The 16594-nt window shown below is 48.2% G+C and overlaps 1 long non-coding RNA gene across 3 annotated transcripts in view; it reads right to left on the bottom strand.

Annotated features, from left to right (window-relative positions):
• Positions 1–5601: 5601 nt before the first annotated feature.
• The window catches only part of LOC144340298 (uncharacterized), a 94788-nt gene continuing 83795 nt past the window's right edge, over positions 5602–16594 (bottom strand). Inside the window, exons 4-7 of one of the 3 annotated variants that reach the window (XR_013416238.1) lie at positions 12694–12906; positions 10967–11094; positions 6518–8042; positions 5602–6204 (exon numbers count right to left, since the gene is read on the bottom strand). This is a non-coding gene — a long non-coding RNA (uncharacterized LOC144340298). Of the gene's footprint in view, positions 6205–6517; positions 11095–12693; positions 12907–16594 lie in introns of all 3 variants that reach the window. The other 2 variants (XR_013416236.1, XR_013416239.1) reach the window with 2 other exon arrangements.

The following is a 16594-nucleotide window of genomic DNA, read 5'->3' as shown; positions in this document are numbered from 1 at the left end:
ACTGAGCCCCTAGCTCTCCCCATATATATAAAATAACTTGATATGGGTGAAAGATTTAAATGTAAGTACTAAAACTGCAAAAATCCTGGAATATAACCTAAGAAATACCAATGCGGACATAGGACCTGGCAAAGATTTCATGAAGAAGACACTAAAAACAATTGCAACAACAACAAAAAAATTGACAAATGGGACCTCATTAAACTAAAGAGCTTCTGCACAGAAAAAGACACTAGCAACACACTAAACAGAGACAGCCTGTAGAATGGGGGAAACTATTTGCAAAGTATGCATCTGACAAAGGTCCAATATCCAGAATCTACAAGGAACTTAAACAATTCAACAAGCAAGAAGAAAAAACCCAATTAAAATTGGGCAAAGACATGAACAGACACTTTTCAAAAGAAGACCTACAATTGGTCAACAAGCATAAAAAATGCTCAATATCACTAATCATCAGATAAGTGCAAATCAAAACTGCAATGAGTTACTATCTCTTACCAGTCATAAAGTCGGAGATGTTGTTGAGGCTGCAGAGAAAAGGAAACAGACACTGTTGGTGGGAAAGCAAACGTGTTCAGCCACTATGGAAAGCAGTTTGGAGATTCCTCCAAGAACTTAAAATGGAACTACCATTCTACCCAGCAATCCCAGTACTCAGGATATATCCACAGGAAAATAATTCATTTTATCAAAAAGACAACTTCATCAATATATTCATTGCAGTGCTATTCTCACTAGCAAGAACACAGAATCAACCTAAGTGCCCAGCAACAGTGAATTGAATGAAAAAAATGTGGTACATAGACACCATGGAAATCTATGCAGCCACGAAACACAGCAAAATCATGTTGTTTTCAGCAACATGGATGGAACTAGAGGCTATTATCCTAAGCAACCTAATGCAAGAACAGAAAACCACATACTGCATGTTCCCATTTGAAAGTGGCAGCCAAACATTGAATTCACATGAACCACAGATGCTAGAAATCACCAGATCGGGGAGAAAGGAGGATCACCTGGGCTGAAAAATCACCTGTTAGGTATCATGCTTACTGTTTAGGCGATGGGATCATTGGGACACCAAGCCTCAGCCTCCCAGAATCTACCCATGTAAAAAATCTGTATATGTACCTTTTATTATATAGGTTGAAATTAAAGATGAATAAATAAAATGACACAAGGCCAAAAACAAATGGGGTTAACTGACCAAAGTGAGAGAACTCTGCACTCTGAACCCAAACCCAGGTCAAAAAGATAAACTCTAGTCATTGAAAATAATCATAAGTTGTCTGATGATAATTGTATAAAAATTTGTATGATGATAATTGTATAATAATTATATAAGAAAGTGCCAAAACCCTAAAATTAAGCACTCCATAATGGAATTACAGATGATTTCCATCTTGCTCTTTATACCCTTACTTTTTTATCCATTTTCAAGTGACGTTTTTGCTTATCCTCAGGAAATCCTTGCTGTCAGCCTTCTCCTTCTGCACCCACCACCTCCTTTTCCACTGTCATCCTCAGCCCTTCCTCTGGTCTGAGACTGTGGCTTCCTTGGCACTGAAGGCCCAAGAGCTGCATTCAGCCTCAGGAGAGAGGATGATGTAGGGCCAGTTGTGGAGGTGCTCTCGGCATTGCAGAGGAACCTAACAGCTCGAGCCCGCTATTGCAGACAGCTGCGTTTCTCCATCAGGTTAACTACAACAAAGCCAGCCTTGCCCTTTTCCTCATTGTTTTTTTCTAATACTCCCGAATTCGTGCTTGAAAATTTGTATTCTTCTTCCTAACATTTCTTTCCATTTCTTGTTTGCACAATATATCCCGATTTATTATGCCCAGAAAACACTGGACCAACCATGTCAGTGACAGCTGCAAGATCACAGTCTCCACTTGCTGGAAGGGCACATGGGGTTTGGAGCCCTTCAAAAGCCCCAGCCCCAGAGAACTCTATTTGGCCTGTCTGGGACTCACTGGAAAAGCCCCATTCACTGGGCTTGTCATTGTTTGACCCGAGGTCTCTTTCTAGGGAAAAGCCAGATCCTCAGAGCACTGGCTAAAAGCAATAATTGCAACTGTACAACCCCACCGTTTGCATGTGGGGCAAACAAGAGGCTAGTGGGGGAAATTGAGAGAAATACTTGGGGAATGAGATGAGCATAGAGGCTGGCACATGCCCAGGAAGCACCTGAGAAGGCCACATCTCTGACCTTTGGCTGACCTGGAGGTTCTGTTCAGGCAGGAAGTGGAGCTGCAGTGGTGACATCAGCTGCCTGCCTGAGTGCGGCAGGGGCAGGAGTGCACCACACACACAAAGCTCTCAGCACTGGGGAGAGAGTCGCCGGCTGAAGGCATTGATGCAAACCTCTGTCCAAGCTCACCTAACTGAGCAGAGACTTCAGGGTCCACCTGAGACAGAGAACACCGATGTTATAAGATCCATCCAGAAAGTCACTAAACAAGCAGCAGCAACACACGTTGAACAGAGGGGACATCTGATTTCCAGAGCTGTCACATTGTATTCTTGTAAACATTCAGTTTCATCTCAAAAAAACACAAGAGGTGCAAAGAAGCAGGGAAGGATCCCCAGATACAAACAAGGAACCAGTCCCTGGAACTGTCCCTAAGGAAGCCCAGCCATTGGCCTTAGTGAGTTCTCAGTGTCACTCCGAGGCAATGGCAGTCAAGGGGAGACTGTGCGGAGGAGACTGTTCGGCTTCCTCACTTCCGTGGAGACAGGACTCAGCAGAGGTGGTGCTAGAGACTGAATGTCTATGTCCCCCCAAACATAGTGCCTAATGTGTACTAGGAGAGGGAGGATTTGATCGGTTGTTATGTTATGAGAGAAAAGCCCTCAAGAATGGGGCTGGATGGCCAGGCATGGTGGCTCACGCCTGTAATCCCAGCACTTTGTGAAGCTGAAGTGGGTGAACCACTTGAGGTCAGGAGTTCGAGACCAGCCTGGCCAACATGGTGAAACCCCATTTCTGCTAAAAGTACAAAAATTAACCATGCATAGTGGCAGGTGCCTGTAATCCTACCTACTCAGGAGGCTGAGACAGGGGAATTGCTTGAACCCGGGAGACAGAGGTTGAAGTGAGCCAAGACTGCGCCACTGTACTCCAGCCTGGGGAACAAGAGTGAAACTTTGTCAAGAAAAGAAATAAGGAAGGAAGGAGGGAAGGAACGAAGGAAGGAAGGTAGGAAGGAAAGAGAAGGGAAGGAAGGAAGGAAGAAGGAACGAAGGAAGAAAAAAGGAAAAGAAAGGAAGGGAAAGAAAGAAAAAGAAAAGAAAACATGAAAGTAAATCTTTGTGACTTGGGGTTTGGCTAAGGCTGCTAAAGTAGTATATACCAAGGCAATACTGACAAAAGAAAAATAGTTTGATTTGACTTCTTCCAAAGGTGAAACTTCTTTGCTTCGAAAAGAATGGCATTTAGAAAGTGAAAAGACAACTTACAGCATGGAGAAAATATGTGCAAATTATATACCTGGTAAGGGACTGGTATCCCGAATATATAAAGCACTCTTACAACTCAATATTGTAAAGAGAAATAATGCAATATAAATATGTGGAAAGGTTTTGAATGAACATTTCTCCAGAGAAGTATACATTGGTCACTAAGCCCATGAAAAGAGGCTCAACATCTGTAGCCATTAGGGAAAGGCAAATCACAGCCACAAGAAGATGCCACCTCACACCTAGTAGGATGGCTGTCATCATAATCACAGTGAGGACATGGAGAGACTGGATCCTTCACCCCTGCCAGAGGCAGAGCGCAGGGAGCTGGAGTTGGGGTGGAGTGTGGATGAGAGTGTGGCCTGGCGGGCTGTGATGGTGAATATTAGCTGGCCAGTGGATTGGATTAAGGGATGCCTAAGTGGCTGGTAATGTATTCTTTCTGGGCGTGTCTGTCAGGGTGTTGCAAGAGGAGAGTCCGGGAACTGGGGGACGAAGACCCCCATCAGTGTGGGCGGGTACCATACCATGGGCTGCCAGCTGGGCTAGAAGAGAGCAGGCAGGAGAGGGTGGGGTGACCCTGTGGGCGGAGCTCTCTGGCTTCTCTCTGTCTTCCCTGGGGGTTCTTGCTTCCTTCCTCCTTGAACATCAGACTGCAGGTTGTTTTGCCTTAGGGCTCTGGGACTTGCACCAGCAGTTTCACACTTCCGGGGGCTCTGGGAGCTTTGGCGGGGGCTGAAGTCTGCCCTGTGGGCTTCCCGGGTATTGAGGCTTTCAGACTTGGACTGGCCTTTACTGGCTTCCCTCTTCCCCAGTTTGCAGACGGTCTACCATTGGACTTCACCTTGAAATCCCGTGTGCCAATTCTCCCTAATAAACTCATATATATATACATATATGTATATATCTGTGTCCTGTTGGTGCAGTCACTCTGGAGAACCCTGAGTAACCTGGGGGTGGGGGTTGTCCCTCTCACTCTCTTCCCATTTTTGGGGCGGGGGTTTCTCCTTGTTCTCCTGCCACCTGCTGCTTCTTCCCTTTTTCCCGTTTTCTCTCCGAACCTAGCTTTTCCACACATCCCGGGCTTTTCTCAGCCTTAGGACGTCCATCCTGGAAGGGGCCCCAGCCCAGTGGAGTAACCAGGAGCCCTGGACCACAGGCGACGGGGTCGGGGAGGGGACGAAAAGAAGCTCCTGGCCAGACCCGTGGACCCAAAGTATAGGGGGAAGTTCAAGGGCAGGGAGCCCTGGAAATGCTGGAGGGTTTGTGTGGTGGAGGGCCGGTGAGAACAGAGCATCTCTGTTTGTCTGGGATGTCTGTGCTGCCGTTTCCGCGAGATCCCCAACCTCACCTCTAGTCATGCCTGTGTCCTGGTAGTTCAGGCTGTTTCCGCCCCAGGGCGCAGTGGAGGTGCCGGCCTCACCAGAGAGACCCTCTGTGCCCTCTGGCCCCCTCCAATCCTCTCGTCCCTCCCATCCTCCTGCTGTTATAGGAAATAAGAAAGAAATTATTAGGTAGATAGGGTAAAAAGAGTCCTAGGCAAAAAAATTCCCTTCTATCAAAAAGCAGCTCAGAAAGTGCTCCCTTTCTAACCTCAAGCAGTTCAAAGAAATCGCTTGTCTTCTAACAAAGAGTATCCTAGAAGATCAGTAAGGAACCGGGGCACAGAACTACTCCCTGCGAGGGCGCCGCCCACCAGCAGCCTCAAGCAGTCAGGCAGGGGATCCGCGCTGGAGCCTCGCTGTGGGAGCCCCAAGGACCCCAGCTGTAAGGTCACATCTCCGCAGCAGCCGCGTGTAAAATCCTCCCCGCCCCCCGCACCAGGCTGTAGGAGGAAACCATCAGCTATCTCTGATTTCCCATTTCCTCAAGCCCGCAGACAAACATTGTCCCCTACCGCGATGGGTGGAGTCCTCACACATCTTCCAAAGGCGGTTCCGCCCCGCGGGTACCCACCAGGCGCCGAGTACCTCCCGGTGGGACATCGGTGGCAGCCGGGCGCCACCTGTGGGGCATCACTCAGGCAGGACCCGGCCCGAGCTCGAGCGATGCAGGCGCCACGGGAGGAGCGCGCGGAACCGGGAGGGACTAGGCGGAGCGCTGAAACCACCCGCAACGAACTTTGACGAAAGCCTTTTGCAGCTGAAATCCGCAAATGCCTTCAGTATCCTGAGGCGCGCAAGAGACAAAAATGACTTTAGAGCGACCCCGACCGTATTTTACCACCCACAGACACACAAAAACGAACACAGCAGAAGTACAAAACCCAATCCCTGCTCTTTATGAAACAGGCATTTAAGAACATAAAGAAGCAGCGCTCAAGGGGGAGGAAATATTTGCAAAACAATGAAGTGAAATGACCTCCTGGGAAAGGTGGGAAGTAGGAGAAAGGCGGAGTGAAACAACAGGGATTTTCTCCGCGCTTCGGCTCCACCCGGGAGACCAAAGCCCTGGACCGCTCAGCTGGAGGCTCAGACGTTTCCCCCGCGCGGTGAACAGCGGTGTCCTCTGCATTCCGTCACCACGTCCCGGTCCCAGAGGTGCTGGCTGAGGGCCCCACGTTCCTTCATTGCATCCTGGCTCTGCTTCAGCTGCGGGTCGGTGAGTTCCAGGAATGGGTCGGAGAAAGAGGAGAGGGGCGTCGCGGAGGACGGATCTTTGTGACCGCGCCGCGCCCTTCTCAATTCCCCAGGCAGGGCTCCTTCTGCCTCTGTCGCGTCCCTGGGGTTGATTCTCCCTGCCTGAGAAAACAGAGTGGCATAAGCGAGGCCAGAAACTAAGCGCAGTAAAACAGCTCGTTGTCTGGGATAAATGCCAAAATTCTTGGTCTGGCGGCCAAGGAAATCAAGGATCGGGACGAACACCCACAGAGTGAGATAGGAGCAGGAGTTTAATAGGCGAAAGGAAAGAACAGCTCTCTGTCACAGAGAGGCCCATGTGGCCCGAAGAGCCGGTTAGGACTAGGTGTGCCACCTGCATAGGGCAGTCACTAGCAGCCCCCACCCCATTCTTAATCATGCAGGCAGGCTCTTTGTGCGGCTCTGCGCTACTTACCTGCCTGTGATAAAAGGGGATGGTGAGTTTCTGTGCCTGTTCCCAGGCACCTTCTTGCAGCTGCAGGCATCCCCACCCTGTGCACGCTTCCGGCTTCCCTATCTCAGTGTGCCTAAAGAAACCGACAGGGGCCAGGCGCCATGGTTCACCTTTGTAATCCCAGCACTTTGGGAAGCCAAGGCGGGTGGATCAGCTGAAGTTAGGAGTTCGAGATCAGCCTGGCCAACATGGCGAAACCCCATCTCTACTAAAAATACAAAAATTAGCTGGACGTGGTCACGTTCGCCTGTAATCCCAGCTACTTGGGAGGCTGAGGCAGGAAAATCACTTGAACCCAGGAGACAGAGGTTGTGGGATGAGCTGAGATCACGCCATTGCACTCCAGCCTGGGCGACAAGGGCAAAACTCCGTCAAAAAAAAGAAAAAAAAACAAAAAGCAAACAAACAAACAAACAAAACAAAGGAAGAAGGGAAATGGACAGGAATATGCTCACTGAGCCCCACTGTTTTTGCAGGGACCCATCCTATGTATGTGAAGTTCTATCATTATCCAGCTAGTTCCTCCTTCTGTGCCCAAGCTGCTTATCTGTGTTTTACAGCCTGATCTTCTAGACTGCTCTTTGTTTGAAGACAAGTGATTTCTTTAAACTGCTTGAGGTTAGAAAGGGAGCAGTTTCTGAGCTGCTTTTTGTTAGAAGGAAAGTTTTTTGCTGGGGACTCTCTTTACCCTGTCTACCTGAATGATTTCTTTCTTATTTCCTATAGTAGCAGGAGGATGGGAGGGACGAGATTTTGGAGGGGGCCAGAGGGCACAGTGGGACTGTCTGGTGAGGCCGGCACCTCCACCATGCCCTAGGGCAGAAGGAGCCTGAGCTACCAGGACACAGGCATGACCAGAGGTGAGGGAGGGGATCTCGCAGAAACGGGAGCACACACATCCCAGACAAACAGAGATGCTGTCTTCTCACTGGCCCTCCACCACACAAACCCTCCAGCACCCCCAGGGCTCCCTGCCCTTAAACTTTGCCCTGCACTTTGCTGCACTCACCTGCAACCAGGGGCTCACCAGACACTTCCCTCCCAATCGCCTCACCACCCACTGCCACCAAACAGGTCACATCCTTTTACCTTCAATCTCAGCCCAGCCCTCTCACCCCACAGGCCTCCCTCACCTCCCCATCCATGAGGGTGCTCTCACCACCTCTCCCACCAACTGGCACCTTCTCCTCCTTGCTGAGTACACACCCACACACCCCAGAACCTGTGCAGGGGGGATGGGAAGTACCATTCCCCACAGGATGACCCTGGGAATGCAGGTGAGTAGAGACACCCACTTCTACCCTTGGACCAAGACCTGCCTATTCTTCCTATTCAGGAGCCAGCGTCATATAGAATGGTAGGCTGGAGGTAGCAAACCCTTTCTAGAAAAGGAAGGCAGGAGACACTTTGGTCTTTTCAGGGCATGGGTTCTCTGTCTCTGTGTCAAGTCCTATCTGTTTGTAGAGCAATAGCAGTCCAGGACAACCTGAAAATAAAAGAGGGAACAGAATTGGACACTATCCTAGGTTACTGACCCCAGATGAGTATACACAGAGTGACACAACAGTGGATGGACCATCCCCTAGGGTGGCATCTCCAGATGGGGTCTCAGGTGCAACTCCAAAAGTCAGAACCAGTTCTGCCCTGCCTGTGGCTTCTGGGTGGTGTGGATGTGATGGGAGTCAGGTTCCCATGGTTCGGGGTCTACTCTCCCTTCTTTTGCTGCTGAGTGGTATCTGTGGTCCACCAGGGCCATCAGGGACCCTCCCTGAAGCCTCAGTTGTGATCCGAGGGTGAGAGGGTGCAGCCATGTGGTGTCCTGGGGATTGGGGCCAATTTCTTGTGCAGCTTCTTGGTTCCCTGTGGCCCTACTCCTGCCCATCCCAGGAGAACCACCTGCCTCTTCTCACTGCTGGGCCTATCTTCTTAATGACCTAGAGGGTGAGCAGCGCATCTGTAATGGACAGCTCTGAGGCTACATGGTCACTGCCCTCTTATGGCTAAAGGCCATCTCTGCCAAGGCACGGTACTCTACACGAGCCAATTTTTAAAGTGTGAAGATTTCCCTGCTGTGTGTGGCATTGCCTTGCCTCTGAACATTCACATGGAATCTCTGTTGTGATTCACCAATTACACATTGTAACCACATGTACCTCTAGGATCTTAGGGGGCCTTGGGTCACTGGGCACTTAAGGCAGGTCCAGCCTCACTCATCATTCATGGATTGTCTATGGCTGCTTTTGAGCTACACCAGCAGCATTGAGTAGTCACAATGGAGAATATATTCCCTGCACACCTTTACATATTTACAAAATTGCCCTTCACAGCAAACTCTAGTGGCCATAAATATCTTTGGAGAAGGTCACAAAGAATCATTCCACTTGCAGTGGGGTTAAAGGGTCCTTCCTCACTGGAAACTGGTGTCTTCTTCTAGTCATGGGTTCATGGTCTGAGAAGTGACTTAATTCTGCAAATTGGGCAAAGCAGCCTTGTTCTTGATGGAGTGGCTGCTTTCAGCCTCCTGGTCATCCATCATTTGTTTTATCTGTGTTTGTTGTGATTATTTAAATCCAGCAGTACCTGGGTTGGGTTTCCATCTCTTCTGGATCTTGGACCCCTTTGTTGTATGAGCCATGGGCAAAGCTTTGTATGGCTGAGGTCACCAGCTGGCATTGTGACTTCTCTAACCATTTCCATCATTGCACACTCCTTGCTTCTGACAGTTCACAGCCTCCACCTGGAATCTGTTATTTCAGGATTTTTCATCCCATTACTACTGGGAGTTCATTTTAGGAACAGCATCTCCTACCCCCAACCCTGGCCTTCTGCAGTAGGCATCCCTGAGCTTCATCCCATTCTGGTGCCTTCTCATGGGGCCTTCTTTATACGCCAGGTAAACGGGAGTCCTCCAGGCTTCCCATGAGCACAGTGGATGGAAATTGTTCTGAATTTTCACACACAGATCCCTCTGACATGGGCACTTCTCTGAATCTGTGTTCCCTCCCTCTACTACTGGCCTTAGATATTCAGATTTTCTATTTCTTGCTGTGTGGACCATCCCTTTGCCCAATGTTTCAGGAAGGCATCCTCATAGCAGATAAGCACCATCACCAGGGGCTTTGCCAACATGTTAAATCCTGTGACCATGATAATTAATTCTTCTTTATCCAGTGGGGTTCCATCCTCACTCCATCCTACCAGGCACCAGCACCTTCAGGGATGGACCCACACCCTCTCCCACGTCCCACAGTCTACGTGGGCTACTGCTGAAGATCCTCTGCCATCCAGGCCCTTCCTCCACTAGCAGGCCTGGCACCTCTCATGTGTTGACCGATGTGGACAGAGGGGCAGTGGGACATGTCTGGGGGCATGTGGTTTCTCAGCAGGCAGAGACCTCCTCCTCCTCTTCCTCCTCCTCCTCCTCCTTGTCCTCATGCAAAGAGTGAGCACTTGCCTTAAACTTGTGGACACCACAGTTCTGGAGGAACTCTCCTTCCTGGGCCAGCCCAGCCTGCCAGAGGCGTCCTCTTATTGTCACAGTGTGGAAGAGGGCTAACTAGGGGTCTTTCTCTCCCCACCCACCCCTCACCTGCCTTTCTCCACAGACCCTCACTCTCTTTGCTATGACATCACCATCATCCCTAAATTTAGACCTGGACCACAGTGGTATGCAGTTCAAGACCAGGTGGGTAAAAAGACTTTTCTTCACTATGACTGTGGCAACAAGACAGTCACACCCGTCAGTCCCCTGGGGAAGAAACTAAATGTCACAAAGGCCTGGAAAGCACAGAACCCAGTACTGAGAGAGGTGGTAGACATGCTCACAGAGCAACTGCTTGACATTCAGCTGGAGAATTACACACCCAGGGGTAAGTTTCAGATGGCCCAGGACAGGAGGGAGCAGGTACAGTGGTAGGTTAGAGGCATTTATAGTTTTCACGTAAAAATACAAATGGGGGCTGGGCACTGTGGCTCATGCCTGTAATCTCAGCACTTTGGGAGGCTGAGGTGGGCCGATCACAAGGTCAGGAATTTGAGACAAGACTAATCAACATGGTGAAACCCTGTCTCTACTAAAAATGCAAAAATTAGCCAGGTGTGGCGGCGCACACCTGTAATCCTAGCTACTTGGGAAGCTGAGGCAGGAGGATCCCTTGAACCCAGGAGGCAGAGGCTGCAGTGAGCTGAGGTTGTGCCACTGCATTCCAGCCTGGGCAACAGAGTAAGACTTTGTCTCAAAAAAAAAAAATTACAAATAGGAAGGTCATCTTACCCCTCAAGAGGTCTAGAGGCAAGGCCAAGATGTGGCAGAGAGAGTAAGGCCAGGAAATTGTAAGGGGAACAGGATAGGGGTGCAAAATTTGTCAAGACCAGAGCTGATCTCTCTCTGATGGGGGCAGAACCCCTCACCCTGCAGGCCCGAGTGTCTTGTGAGCAGAAAGCCGAAGGACACAGCAGTGGATCTTGGCAGCTGGGTTTCGATGGACAGGACTTCCTCCTCTTTGACTCAGAGAACAGAATGTGGACAACGGTTCATCCTGGAGCCAGAAAGATGAAAGAAAAGTGAGAGAATGACACGGATGTGACCATGTCCTTACATTACATCTCAATAGGAGACTGCACAAGATGACTTGGGGACTTCTTGATGGGCATGGACAGCACCCTGGAGCCAAGTGCAGGAGGTAACAGAAGAAAGAGAAATGGGGATCTCAAGTGGGTATCCCTGGAGGAGGCTCAGAAGAAAGCAATCTGAGGTAATCCCAAGAGGAGGGAGTTTTGAGTTCCTGGGCACACTCAATTCCTATGGCAGAAGTTCAGGGCTTCATTCCAGAGAAACCAGTTCAGGTACCAGTAAGTAATGTGGAAAGTGAAGAGAAGAGAGTGTCCAGGACGAGGTTTAGAAAGAGCCCAAACCCCTTGGACACATGGGATTCCTGGCCGGGCCCTGGGCTGATGCCCCTGCCATCCCACCTCCATCACACTCCAGATCCTGAGCCAGCTGATGGCTCTGTCTGGAGCAGAGTGGACTCAGAGACCAGGGATATGGTGGCACATGGGGGCGGGTGAGCTGCTGCTGGAGTTTCATGCTTACCATTGAGCTCACCAGGAATGGATGGCACAGGCCATGGACAGTCACATTCAGAGTTATGGGTGCCACTTCAAGGTGATGTGGGAAGCTCTCTGATGTGGTACATCAAGGAAATGGTTGGTACAGTCTTCAGGGCCAGGGCTGGGTGCGCAGGGAAAAACCTACCCCTTAGTGACAGGGGCTGTGAGATGGGGAGTAGTGACTATGGAGGGGTTTCCCAGGACAAATGACCCAGGATTTCTTCAGCAACATAAACCAACGCTGTGTCTTTTTGGAAGGGTGAACATGTTCCCAAGGAGGCACTGTGAGCATGGTCTCCTTCAAACTCTTTATTCTTGCTGGCAGCGTGTCCATCATAATATAAAGTTAGCAGAAAAATATTCCACTAAAGTGCAGTATGTTTTCTATGTTGGTATTACATTTCTGTTTCTATGTCAGACTAGAACATCTGAACTAGCAAAAGATAAAGCAACCCAAATGCTGGATTAAAAAAATGTTAAATCTTTCAAATATATTAATGAGGACTTGTGAAAGACACACAATAAGAAGTACCACATGAATCCAAATCTCTCCACATAGTTTCAAAAATATAGAGATCAAATAATGGGGCAAAGAAAGCACACTGATCTATATTTTCAGTAAAATGAGTAGATAGGAAATGCCTAAATCCATCAGATCCTTGTCTGTAAAAGATAATCAAAACAACTGGTGAATCTTGAGTAGTGTCTGAGCATGAGATGGATGTAATGTATGGATGTGAAATCTGTTTTGGTGATTGTATTGTGCTTATTAGGAGAGTGTTGTGGTTTGTAGGAAGAACACTAAAGTATGGTGCATGAGGTGGCATCATTAAAGATGAGGCATCAGCGTGGCAGCTCGCTCTCAAGTAGTGCAGGCAGAGAAGTTCTCTGGATTCTGCTTGCAAATACTTTGCAATTCTTGGTGGTTTCACATTGGTTTTCTTGTTTGTTTTGTTTTGTTTTACTAGTTGAAAGTGGGAATGTAAGAAAAACATACTTTTAAGAAACTGATGTAAAGAGATGAGTACCTCAATAAATCCACTACGGTTCCTTCTCCTCCAAAGCCAGGGCCTCCAGGTGTTTCCCTCTCACTCTCTGTTCTCTGCTTTGGGCAGCTTCTCCTGCCTTCTCCTCTTCTGGAGGCAACTCCCAGGCCCTTCTAGAGACTGAAGCAGCTCAGTCCAAACAGGAGCTGGGGTCATTCAGGTTCACAGGCCTTGATCCTCACTTGAACGCCGGAGCTGGCAGGAGGCGAATCAGAGCAAAGACTCAGCAACTATTCCGAGATTAGACCAGCTGTCTTAGCTGTGTAGGTATGTGCATGTGGTGTGCATTGTGTGTGTGCATGTGTGTCTGTGTCTGTGTGTGTATGTAAGTTTCCATGGATTTTCTGCCTGAAACTCATGACTATAATAGAAATTTCCCATACATCCTCCCTGTCCCTTCTCACCTCCTGACATCTCTTCCTCTCTGATCCTCTATGGTCAAACTCTCCTGGCCTACTCCTGGTCCTATCTTGCTGCCTCCAGGCTTTCTGTTCTGGCGCATCCTCTGGCAAGTATTCCATTTCCCACCAGCTCAGAGGCAGTCATGATTTAAAAGTTGGGCACAAATGTCACCTCTCATTAGGTTAGCCATACCTTCCTGTATTAGGATTCTCTAGAGAAACAGAAGCAACTGTATGTGTGTGTGTGTGTGTGTGTGTGTGTATGCGTGTGTGCGTGTGTGTGCGCGTGTGTGCGTGTGTGTGTGTAGGCAGAGAGACAGAAAGATTTATTATTAGAAATTGCCTCACACCAATATGTGGCTGGCGAGCCCACCATCTGCAGTGTGGGCCACCTGGCTGGAGACCCAGGAGAGCTGATGGGGCAGGCGCAGTCTGCTGGAGAATTTTTTTTTTTTTTTTTTTTGACAGGTCAATCTTTTAGATCTTTCAAAACATCCACTAATTAGATCAAGCCCACCTCTGTTACGGGGGTAATCTGCTTTACTCAACATTCACCAATTTAAACATCAATCTCATCCAAATCACCTTCCAGGTTGACACACCACATCACACCTCCCTAGGCTAAAGTATTCCCCGCTCCTGTGTCCTGAACCCACAGTGAGAGGATTTCACTGTGTGAGATCGGATTGAATGAAGAAAATGTGGTCCACACACACCATGAAAATCTTTGCAACCATAAAAGACAACAAAATCAAGTTCTTTCCAGCAATATGGATGGAGCTGGAGGCCATAATCATAAGTGACCTAACACAAGAATAGAAAACCGCATGCTGCAGGTTCCCATTTATGAGTGGGAGCTAAACATTGAATACACATGAATATAAAGATGGAGACACTAGAGATCACTAGACAGGGGAGTGGGGAGGGCAACATGGGCTGAAGAACCACCTGTTGGGTACCATGCTTACTGGCTGAGTGATGGGATCACTGGGGCCCCAAGCCTCAGCCTCCCACAATTGACCCATGTGACAAACCTGCATGTGTACCCTTTACGGTAAGAATTGAAATCAAAAATTAATAAGTAAAATAAAATCACATGAGGCCAAAAAAAAAAAAAAGAAGAATTAACTGACAGGAGCAAGAGAGAGCTCTGCACTATGAACTCTATCCCTGCTCTAAAAATACACACTCTTGGTCGGGCTCACACCTGTAATCCCAGCACTTTGGGAGGCCAAGGTGGATGGATCACAAGGTCAGGAGTTTGAGACCAGCCTGGCCAATATGGTGAAACCCATTTCTACTGAAAATACAAAAAAAAAAAAAAAAAAAAAAAAAAAAACCAAAATTAGCCTGGTGTGGTGGCACATGCCTATAATCCCAGCTACTCAGGAGACTGAGGCAGGAGAATTGCTCCAACCCGGGAGGCGGATGCTGCAGTGGGTCAAGATCGCACTACTGCACTCCAGCCTGGGCGACAGAGAGAGACTCTCTCTCTCAAAAAAAAAAAAAAAAAAAAGATATACTCTAGTGATTTAAAATAATTCTAAGGTGTATGATCATAATTGTATAAAAATTACATATGATTGCACCAAAACCCTAACAGTAAACACTGTGTGATGGAATATCAGATGATTTCCACCTTGTTCTTTATACCCTTCCTTTTTGTCCCATTTTCAAGTGACATTTTTTGTTTATCCTCAGGCTTCCCCTTCTGCATCCACCACCTCCTTTTTCACTGTCCACCTCAGTCCTTCCTCTGGCCTGGGATTGTGGCTTCCTCAGCACTGAAGGCACAAGAGCTGCATTCAGCCTCTGGATAGAGGAGGACACAGGGCAGGTGGTGGAGGTGGTCTTGCATTGCAGAGGAAACTAACAGAGCCCAATCTCTATCACCGACAGCTGTGTTTCTCCACCAGGTTATCTACAACCAAGACAAACTTGCCCCTTTCCTGATTGTTTTTTTTTTTCCTCACTCTTTTCAACTCCTTGATGAAAATTCATATTCTTCCTCCTAACATTTATTTCTACTTCTTGCCTTCACAATATATTCTGGTTTATTGTGCCCAGAAAACACTGGTTCCACCATGTCCTAAGTTACCATCTAAAGTGTAGCGAACAAATGGGCAACAAAGAGGCCCCTACTCCAATGACTGTCCTTTCATTTATTCACTCACAGGGTAGGTACAGCCTCAGCACTGATAATGGGCTGTGCCATGAATGCTTCCCTGAGGAAAACAGACAAAATCCCTGCTCCAGTGGGGACAGCAGGTGAACATAATGAGCAGGTGTGTTCCAGAATGTAGGAAAGTGACAGATGACTTAGGGGGTGGAGAACAAGGATGTGGGAAGGAAGAGAGAGAGGGGGAGGCCCCAGGTCCTCAGTAGCCAGAACAAAAAGGTCTCCCAAGAAGGTGACATGTGAGTCCTGGCTTCATGGAGGTGAGCTTTCTCGCAGGAGGCAGAGCCCGAGAAATGGCCTGGAGTGGTCCAGGGAAAACCCAGAAGGTGCCTCCGTAACATTTTCAAGATAGCCCTAAAACAAAAGAAATAACCAAGAATGTATCTATTAAGTAGTTAGGACGAAACAATATATATTTATGACGTAGCAATTTCATCACCGTTTAAGAAAATATTTCACATAAATTGAAAAAGTAATATGTTTGTTTCATTCTTAAATAATCACAAGTGTTTACTAATGGACATGTGTACCTACTGGGCACTGAACAACTTCTCAAACCGTGGGAGCCGATTGGACACAGTTGCCATCATTTCCTATTTCATACAGATTTTTACAGGGGTTCTTGTTTTTTAATCGCACCATCTGTTGAAAGCACAGATTGTAAAATTACATCTAAAGCAATGGTGCATAGTCTTAAGGTTGAAACTGTGAAATACCTTGCACTAGCACTTCCTGAGGTGTCCTGCAGATGTGACTGCTCATCCTTCAAATATTTCAGTAACCCCAGAGTGTTTTCTCACAGTGAGTTTGTGCTGAGTTCCTTGGCACACAGCCTGGGATCCACAGCCATGGGCTACAGAGAGGACAAAAGAGGCGGTGACATCATGGCGGATGAGGGGTCCATAAAGAGTTCCTTTTTGGGAGAGTTGGGGCAGTTCCTCCCATCCTGCAGATCAAGATGCCCTGAGGGCAAAGAGCAGAGGGGTGCTCTCTGGTGACCCAGCAGTTCTGCCCCAGGGGAGAGGTTTCTCTTTTGCTGCAGCGAAAACAAACGGGACGCTGCTTCATCCCAGAGCCAAGTTGTTTCAGATGACACAGTGACATCCTACTTGATGTCTTCAGAAATCCTTGGAGAGCTGAGAGACAGCACCTGAGGTGACAGGAGAGTAGGCAGGTTTGGCTGGACATGACAGTTCTCGAGATGACACCCAGTTTCTCCCGTGCGTCTGTGTGTGTGCCTATATGTGTCTGTGAGTGAGTGTGTGTGTGCATGTATGTGTGTGTATGCCTGTGTCTGTATGTG

Source organism: Macaca mulatta, chromosome 4, assembly GCF_049350105.2.
Source record: "Macaca mulatta isolate MMU2019108-1 chromosome 4, T2T-MMU8v2.0, whole genome shotgun sequence".
Classification (NCBI taxonomy): Eukaryota; Metazoa; Chordata; class Mammalia; order Primates; family Cercopithecidae; genus Macaca; species Macaca mulatta.
Note: the sequence above shows the minus strand (reverse complement) of the source record. Positions and strands in the feature narration are given on the sequence as shown.